This window comes from Balaenoptera borealis (genome assembly GCF_965194805.1).
Source record: "Balaenoptera borealis genome assembly, chromosome: 1".
In the NCBI taxonomy this organism is placed as follows: domain Eukaryota; kingdom Metazoa; phylum Chordata; class Mammalia; order Artiodactyla; family Balaenopteridae; genus Balaenoptera; species Balaenoptera borealis.
In genome coordinates, this window is record NC_138860.1 from 120,076,372 (window position 1) to 120,083,983 (window position 7,612).

At 40.8% G+C, this 7,612-nt stretch overlaps 1 protein-coding gene across 1 annotated transcript in view; it reads left to right on the forward strand.

Annotated features, from left to right (window-relative positions):
* LPAR3 (lysophosphatidic acid receptor 3) overlaps positions 1-2,610 on the forward strand; it is a 90,426-nt gene extending 87,816 nt beyond the window's left edge. The window contains exons 3-4 of the transcript XR_014249400.1: positions 278-542; positions 2,281-2,610. The gene's annotated coding sequence lies outside the window, so the exon portion shown is untranslated. The remainder of the gene's footprint in view (positions 1-277; positions 543-2,280) is intronic.
* Positions 2,611-7,612: the final 5,002 nt, after the last annotated feature.

Genomic DNA, 7,612 nt, shown 5'->3' on the forward strand with positions numbered 1-7,612 from the left:
GATCATATATTATTCAAAAGCCTTTGACATAGTTTTAAAAAATATGACAGGATATATATAGTATACAATGAACAATAATATCTGATGCAGAACTTAAAAGCTTCAGAAAAAAATAGTTTTTTTTAATCTGTAACTTCAATAAATTGCATGTTAATTTTTAAAAGCAACATTAACCTCTGAGTAGTTTTTACTGCCTCAAAACCGCTCGAGGGCACCAAAAAGCTCACATTTAATAGAAGCGGCATAAAAGAAACTTTCTAACTATGGCATTGTTCAGGAGCAGGGCCCGAGGAGGCAGTCAGCAGAGTCAGTCGGTGTCTGGATAGTGTGAAGGTGATCTTTGCTGTTGGGGGAGCTGCAGAAGGCCGTGAACTTCGCTGGTGGGCGCCTTTGTTCTGAGTCAAAGCGTTCTTCGGAACACAGAGGAACAGCAGGTCCAAAGGCCTCTAGTGACTGAACAGTTATCGCGAGCTCCATCAAAGCTCAGCTCCACTCATCCCGGCCTCTCCTCCCCAAGACAGCACGGTGAAGGTGGCATGCAGGCACGTGTTTGATTTCTGTTTCTTTATTAGCTTAATTTGAGGAACCAACTCTGTCTCCACAAAGAAAACCACAGAACGATCATTTTGAAGTGGTGGCCATTTCTGGCTTTAGTCTTTTAATTCCCATCACTGCTGCACGTATCATTGGTTTCCTCCCGTGTGACTGCTGGTCCTAAAATTTCCAAGTTGGCGCGTTGGTCGGGTCTGGGGGAGAGAGCCCTGGGCAGATTGCTGGGATATCGAGCGTTGGTCTTAACTTTACCATTATCAGTCCTTAGAAGAACCACAGCAAATGACTTCAGGCCTGTAACATGGAAACCATAAAGAAACTCTAAAGAAACAGAAATGATTTTATATGAAGAAAAACCTGAAAGGAGAGTTGCTAATGATCTTAAAATGTGTAACCAGTTTTAAGACTGTCCTTAGTTCTGTCCACCTCTGTGTTTACTTTAAAGTTCTCAGCATGCTCCAGGGGCTGGGGGTGGAGCAGTGGGAGAAGCAAGGTGGTGGGGAGGAGCTTGAGGCCGTCACCGCAGAGATGGCATCACTCAGCAAACCCTGCAGAGAGGCGCACCCCAGAGCTGCATGCCGTCCACACTTGGACTGCAGGAAGCTCAGTGCCCTCTCTCTGCTCTGGGCCCTACTTGCCAGGTCCAGAAGAATAGGCAACATCCCACTTGCTACTTCCCACTACCTCCTTAAGAGAACAAAGACTCTGGTTTTTACTGGGTTGAATGAACAGGGTGTTTTTGTGTTTCTCTCCATGGAGATTATTTGGTAGGAAACTAAAGCACAGTATACCAAAATTTTTATTATTATATCTCCTTAGAAACTGTTCCTGAGGGACTTCCCTGGTGGTGCAGTGGTTGAGACTCCACGCTCCCAATGCAGGGGGCCCAGGTTCAATCCCTGGCCAGGGAACTAGATCCCACATGCATGCTGCAACTAAGAGTTCGCATGCCACAACCAAGGAGCCCGCCTGCCACAACTAAGGAGATGGCAAGCTGTAACTAATGAGCCCCTGAGCCTCAACTAAGGAGCCTGCCTGCTGCAACTAAGACCTGGCGCAACCAAATAAATAAATAAATAAATAAATTTTAAAAGGAAGAAATTGTTCCTGAAGTCTCTTTAAGGAAGTTGAGTGTCCATCTGTAGCTGAGAAATAAGGAGGAACATCCAGGTGCCTTCTCTGAGAAGTCTTCCCCAGGCTACCCCATGTGAGCCAGCTGTGCTCCCTTCTTTTTCCCATTTATTTGACAAACACTTGTTTGGCACTTGCTATACTGGAGATCTAGCAGTCTCTGACTTCAAGGAGCTTTCAGTTTAGTAAAGAGAGAGAAAAGTAAACAGATACAATGCAGTGTTAGAAACACTATGATGGAAGTGGCAGGCCTGCTGTGTGTGGTTATGTAGGTTGTGTGTTACACGACTCCAGGTGGGGGCAGGGTGCCTTTCACATTGCAGCCAGGGGAATGCACAGCCACATGTGGCAGCCTTAGTAGCTCTGGAGGCAGATAGGAGGGACAGGTAATCTGGTGGGATGAAGAAGAGCAAAGGACGGTAAATTCTAAAGTGGTTTCTGTGCTTCCAATCTCCCGTATTCACATCTTTCTGTCACCCCTTCCCCCTAGAGTGTGGCCAGACCTGTGACTTCATTTTAACTAATATAATATGGCAAAGGTGATAGGTTGTTGCTTCTGGATTTTGTTATATAAGATTGTAACATCTCTCTTGCTAGGAGACCCTCTCCTTTGCTGGCTTTGAAGAAGCAGGCTGCCATGTTATGAGCTTCCCTATAGAGAGGGCAACATGGTGAGGAACTGAGAGCAGCTGATAGCCAGCAAGAAACTGAGGCCCTCAAACCCACAAGGAACTGAATGCTGTCAACAACTATAAAAGCTTAGAAGTGTATCCTTCCCCAGTCAGACCTTCAGATGAGAACCCAGCCCTGGCTGATACCTTGACTGCAGCCTTGTGGGAGACCTTGAAGCAGAGGATCTAGCTATCATGCCTGGATTCCTGATTCCACAGATATTGTAAGAAAATAAATGTGTGTTGTTTGAAGCTGCTAATTGTGTTGTAATATTGTTTTGCAGCAATACCTAACTAATACAGGTGTTTCGGGACAGCATCTCAGGTCACATATACACTATGTTCCCATGGTACTTTGGAAAATCCTCAGAACAGCATATTGCAAATGTCCATCTCCTCTCTTGAAGCCGTTGACCATGTCTTATTCACCTCTGAATTTCCTCATCTGTAAAATAGGTTAATGATAGTATCTACTGCTTAGAGCTGCAAATTAGATAATTTAAGCAATGTGCTTTACACTGTGCCTGACTTAGTAAGTGCTCATTAAATACTACCTCTAAATCTTCAGGGCGTAGCACAGTACCTGGCACATGTGTTATAAATGTTTGTTGAATAAATGGTTAAATGCAAGAATTGATGGACCTAGTGGCAAGATGGGAATAAAGACACAGACCTACTAGAGAATGGACTTGAGGATATGGGGAGGGGGAGGGGTGAGATGTGACAGGGTGAGAGAGTGTCATGGACATATATACACTACCAAATGTAAAATAGATAGCTAGTGGGAAGCAGCCGCATAGCACAGGGAGATCAGCTCGGTGCTTTGTGACCACCTAGAGGGGTGGGATAGGGAGGGTGGGAGGGAGGGAGATGCAAGAGGGAAGAGATATGGGAACATATGTATATGTATAACTGATTCACTTTGTTATAAAGCAGAAACTAACACACCATTGTAAAGCAATTATACTTCAATAAAGATGTTTAAAAAGAAAAAAAAAAAAAAAGAATTGATGGAGAAGTCCAGTGTATCCCAACCTCATGGCAAAATGAAAAGTGTCAGAATTTTGGCCATGATCCCTCAAGGTCTGCCAGAAGAAACCAAGGATGTATTCAACAGTGATGCTAGGATGACTAAACAAACACAGGCAGAAACAGGCCCAGTTACGATGGCATCTATTAGAAGCTGCTTCTTTGGTTCTGCCCACTCTGGACACCAGGTTCTTGACTGAAATAGATATGTGGTTTCACCCAGGGGTTCTTTCAGTTCAGGCTTTATGAACCCACACTTTGTATTGAGAACAATAAACAGTTTACATACTGATACACAATGCAGTATATAACAGATTCAGCAGATTGTGATGTGACTTTTTAATTCCTCCTTTCTAAGGATCTGATATAGCCTTTAATCCTCCCTTTGCTACTTCTTTCATTCATGATGCGTTTATGCGTTCCGCGCACAAATATTTACTGAGGATAACTCTATGCTGGTCAGTGGGTCAAGCACTGGGACTATACAGTGAGCAGAACAGAGCTGCTTGCAGTCCTGGGGCTTATTAGTTGCACAGCCGGTTGGAATCTCTTCTGTATGTCCTGTCAGCCCCCATACTACTCCCTTGCTGTTTGTGCTATGCTGGAAGGTCCTACTCTTGTTTTAGTGGTCTCAGTATTTTTTGTAGTCTTTACCCATTGCTTATGCACTTGCTTCAAGAAGAGTCTTTAGATATTGAGTCTTCATCAATTACATTTTATGGAAGGCTTTCTTCCCTCCAGCAAGCTCCTTCCCATGGGACTAGGCAAGTGATTTTGCAACTAATAGCCTCTTTAATCTGAATGTTCTTTGTGATCTCTTTTCTGTGTTTCCTCTGAGGAGCAGGGGAGATTGGAGGGCCCTTTGATGGTTAGAAAATCTTATGGCTTGGAACATGAGCTTAAAGTGGATCCTGCATTGAGTAACACCCAGACACTATGAAAGCAAGATGGTGGGATGCCCTATCTAACCGACTCTAATAGCTGCTATTTAGCTGTGCGATGGGGTGCAGTAATCACCAACAGAAGCACAGCGAGAGCAGCAAGGAGAAAGCCCAGCCACAAGCAATTTGGTGCATCCCAAGGAGGCCAGGAAGGATCAGCACCTGATGCCCCAGCCCAGCCTACAGCTGCTGCTGATTTTTTAGCCAAAGCTTTGGGTCCACCAGGTAGAATTATAAATCATGACAGACTTGCTTTAAAGTTTGTTTGTTTTTTAAAAATAAAACAATAAAAGGAGCAGTCATGAACCTAAAAACAAAATAATAAAATGAGCAGTCATGAACCTATCACCCAACTTAAGAAACAGAATGTTATAAATATCATTGAAACTCCCTGTGAGTAGGGTTGCCAGATTTAGCTAAAAACAAACAACAATGAAAAAGGACACCTAATTAATGTTCTTTTTTTTCTTTTATCTTTTTTTTCTAATTAACTTTAAATTTCAGATAAGCAATAGATAATTTTTAGTGTAAGTACACTCCATGCAATATCTGGGATATACTTATACTAAAAACGTTATTCATTGTTTAAATTCAAAGTTATTTGGGCCCCTATGTTTTATCTGGTAACACTACCTGTGTTTAGTTGACCCCATTATATCACACTTTTGCCAGCACTTAAAATTGTCAGACTTTAAATTTGTACCACTCTAGTAGGTGTAAAAATATCTCTCGTGATTTTATTTTGCTTTTCCTTGAGTACTAATGGAATTAAACTACATCTTGTGTATTGGTTGGCCATTCATGTTTCCTCTTCTGTGAAAAACCTTTTCATCCCTGTTGCTCATTTTCTATTGGGTTGTTTTTAGTTTTTCTTACTGATTTTTAGGAGTTCTTCATGGATTCTGTTAATTATATGTGTGGCAAATATGTCCTCTCAATTTTGGCTTGTCTTTTCACTCTCTTTATGTTGTCTTTCATTAAAAAGAAATTCATAATTTGAGTTTTTAAATTTATCAATCTTTTCCTTTATGATTTGTATTTTCTGCTTCTTATTTAGGAAATACTTCCTTACCCAAGGTCATAAAATATTCTTCTATGTTGATATATAAAATTTTTTTAAGTTTTTTCTTTCACATTGAAAGTTTATTTTACCTGGACTTTATTTTATATATGATGTGAGGGAGGAATCCAGAATCATTTTTTTTCTGATATGGATAAACACTTGTTCCCATACTATTTAGTAAACTGTCATTTCCACCACCCCCCTACCCCCAATACACACTGCTTGGCAGTGCCAGTGAATCATCTTTATATATTCATGGTTCCACTTCTGGGCTCACTATTCTTTCCTTTGGTCTATTTGTCCATCCATGTTTCAATACCACATTGCCTGACGTACATAGATTTATGAATCTTGCTATTGACATTTGCCAGGGCAACCCTCACCCCTGTTCCATCACACACACACCCTTGTTCTTATTCCTCAAAAGTATCTTGACTGTTTGTGAGCCTTAGCTCTTCCATGTAAAATTTAGAATCAGATTAATAATGTTTGTAATAAACTATTGAGATATTGGTTGGAATTGCATTAAATTTGGGGAGAGTTGACATGTTTATGATACTGAGTTTTCCTACCTATGGACATGGTATATCTCTTTATTAGTTTAGGTCTTCTTTAATGTTTTTCAATAAAATTTTTCTTCATAAAGGTCTTGCCTGTATTATATTATAGTTTTATTTCTATTGTAATCGTATCTTTCTTTTTTATTTTGGCTGCACTGGGTCTTCGTTTCTGCGCACGGGCATTCTCTAGTTGCAGCAAGCGGGAGCTACTCTTCGTTGTGGTGTGCAGGCTTCTCATTGCAGTGGCTACTCTTGTTGTGGAGCATGAACTCTAGGGCACACGGGCTTCAGTAGATGTGGTGCGTGGGCTCAGTAGTTGTGGCTTGCAGGCTCTAGAGTGCAGCCTCAGTAGTTGTGGCGCATGGGCTTAGTTGCTCCGGCATGTGGGAGCTTCCAGACCAGGGATCGAACCTGGGTCCCCTGCATTGGCAGGCAGATTCTTAACCACTGTGCCACCAGGGAAGTCCCTGTAATGTTATCTTTTAGAAGTTATATTACTATAATTTTTATGGCTGCTGTATGGAAAGGCAATTGGTTTTTGTTTACTCAGCCACTTTGCTAAATTCCCTTCTTAATCCTAATAACTAGACACAATAGATTCTTTTGAATATTCTCTATAGGCAGTCATAGCATCTGCTTAATGACGGTACAGTCTTATAATGACTATTTTATTTCTTCTTTGCAATTTGAATACCTTTTATTTATTTTCCCTTTTAAATTTTACTAATGAATCATGAGAATAATGTTGAATAGAATGATAGCATCTTCAGCTTGTTCTTTTGTTTGTTTGTTTGTTTAACTTTTTCCAGATTTTTTTAAATGTTTTTTTTTTGTTTGTTTGTTTTTAATGTTGTATTTATTATTTATTTATTATTTTTATTTTTGGCTGTGTTGGGTCTTCGTTTCTGTGTGAGGGCTTTCTCCAGTTGTGGCAAGCGGGGGCCACTCTTCATCGCGGTGCGCGGGCCTCTCACTGTCGCGGCCTCTCTTGTTGCGGAGCACAGGCTCCAGACGCGCAGACTCAGTAGTTGTGGCTCACGGGCCCAGTTGCTCCGTGGCATGTGGGATCTTCCCAGACCAGGGCTCGAACCCGTGTGCCCTGCATTGGCAGGCAGATTCTCAACCACTGCGCCACCAGGGAAGCCCCCTTCAGCTTGTTCTTAATTTTAAAGGGAATGCTTTTAAATTTTACCATGAAGAATGATATTTTCCATGTCTTTTGTTTTAGCTTTCAATTAAGAAGTTACCTTCTTAATTATAATTTTCAGGGTTTCTATCACAAATTAGGTTGCTTTTTCTGTATCTTTTGAGATGATCAAATGGTTTTCCTTCTCTAATGTGTTAATATAATGAATTACGTTATTTTTATGATGTTAACCCAACTTTGCTTTCCTGGTATAAACCCAGCTTGGTATGATGGAGTGTCTTTTTCATATTCTTCTGGATTTGGTTGATAATAGTTTGTTAGAATAGTTTGCTTTTGCAACTTTGGTTATGAGTAAGAGTGACCTATAAAGTTTTCTTTCCAGTCATATTTTATTTGATTTTAAGATCAATGTTATACTAATCTCACAGGATAGATTGGAAGAATTTAAGATTGGTGCAAGAGGATGCTCAATTAAGTGTCAATTGAAGCACCAAGGTTCAAAAGATATAAACTTCCAA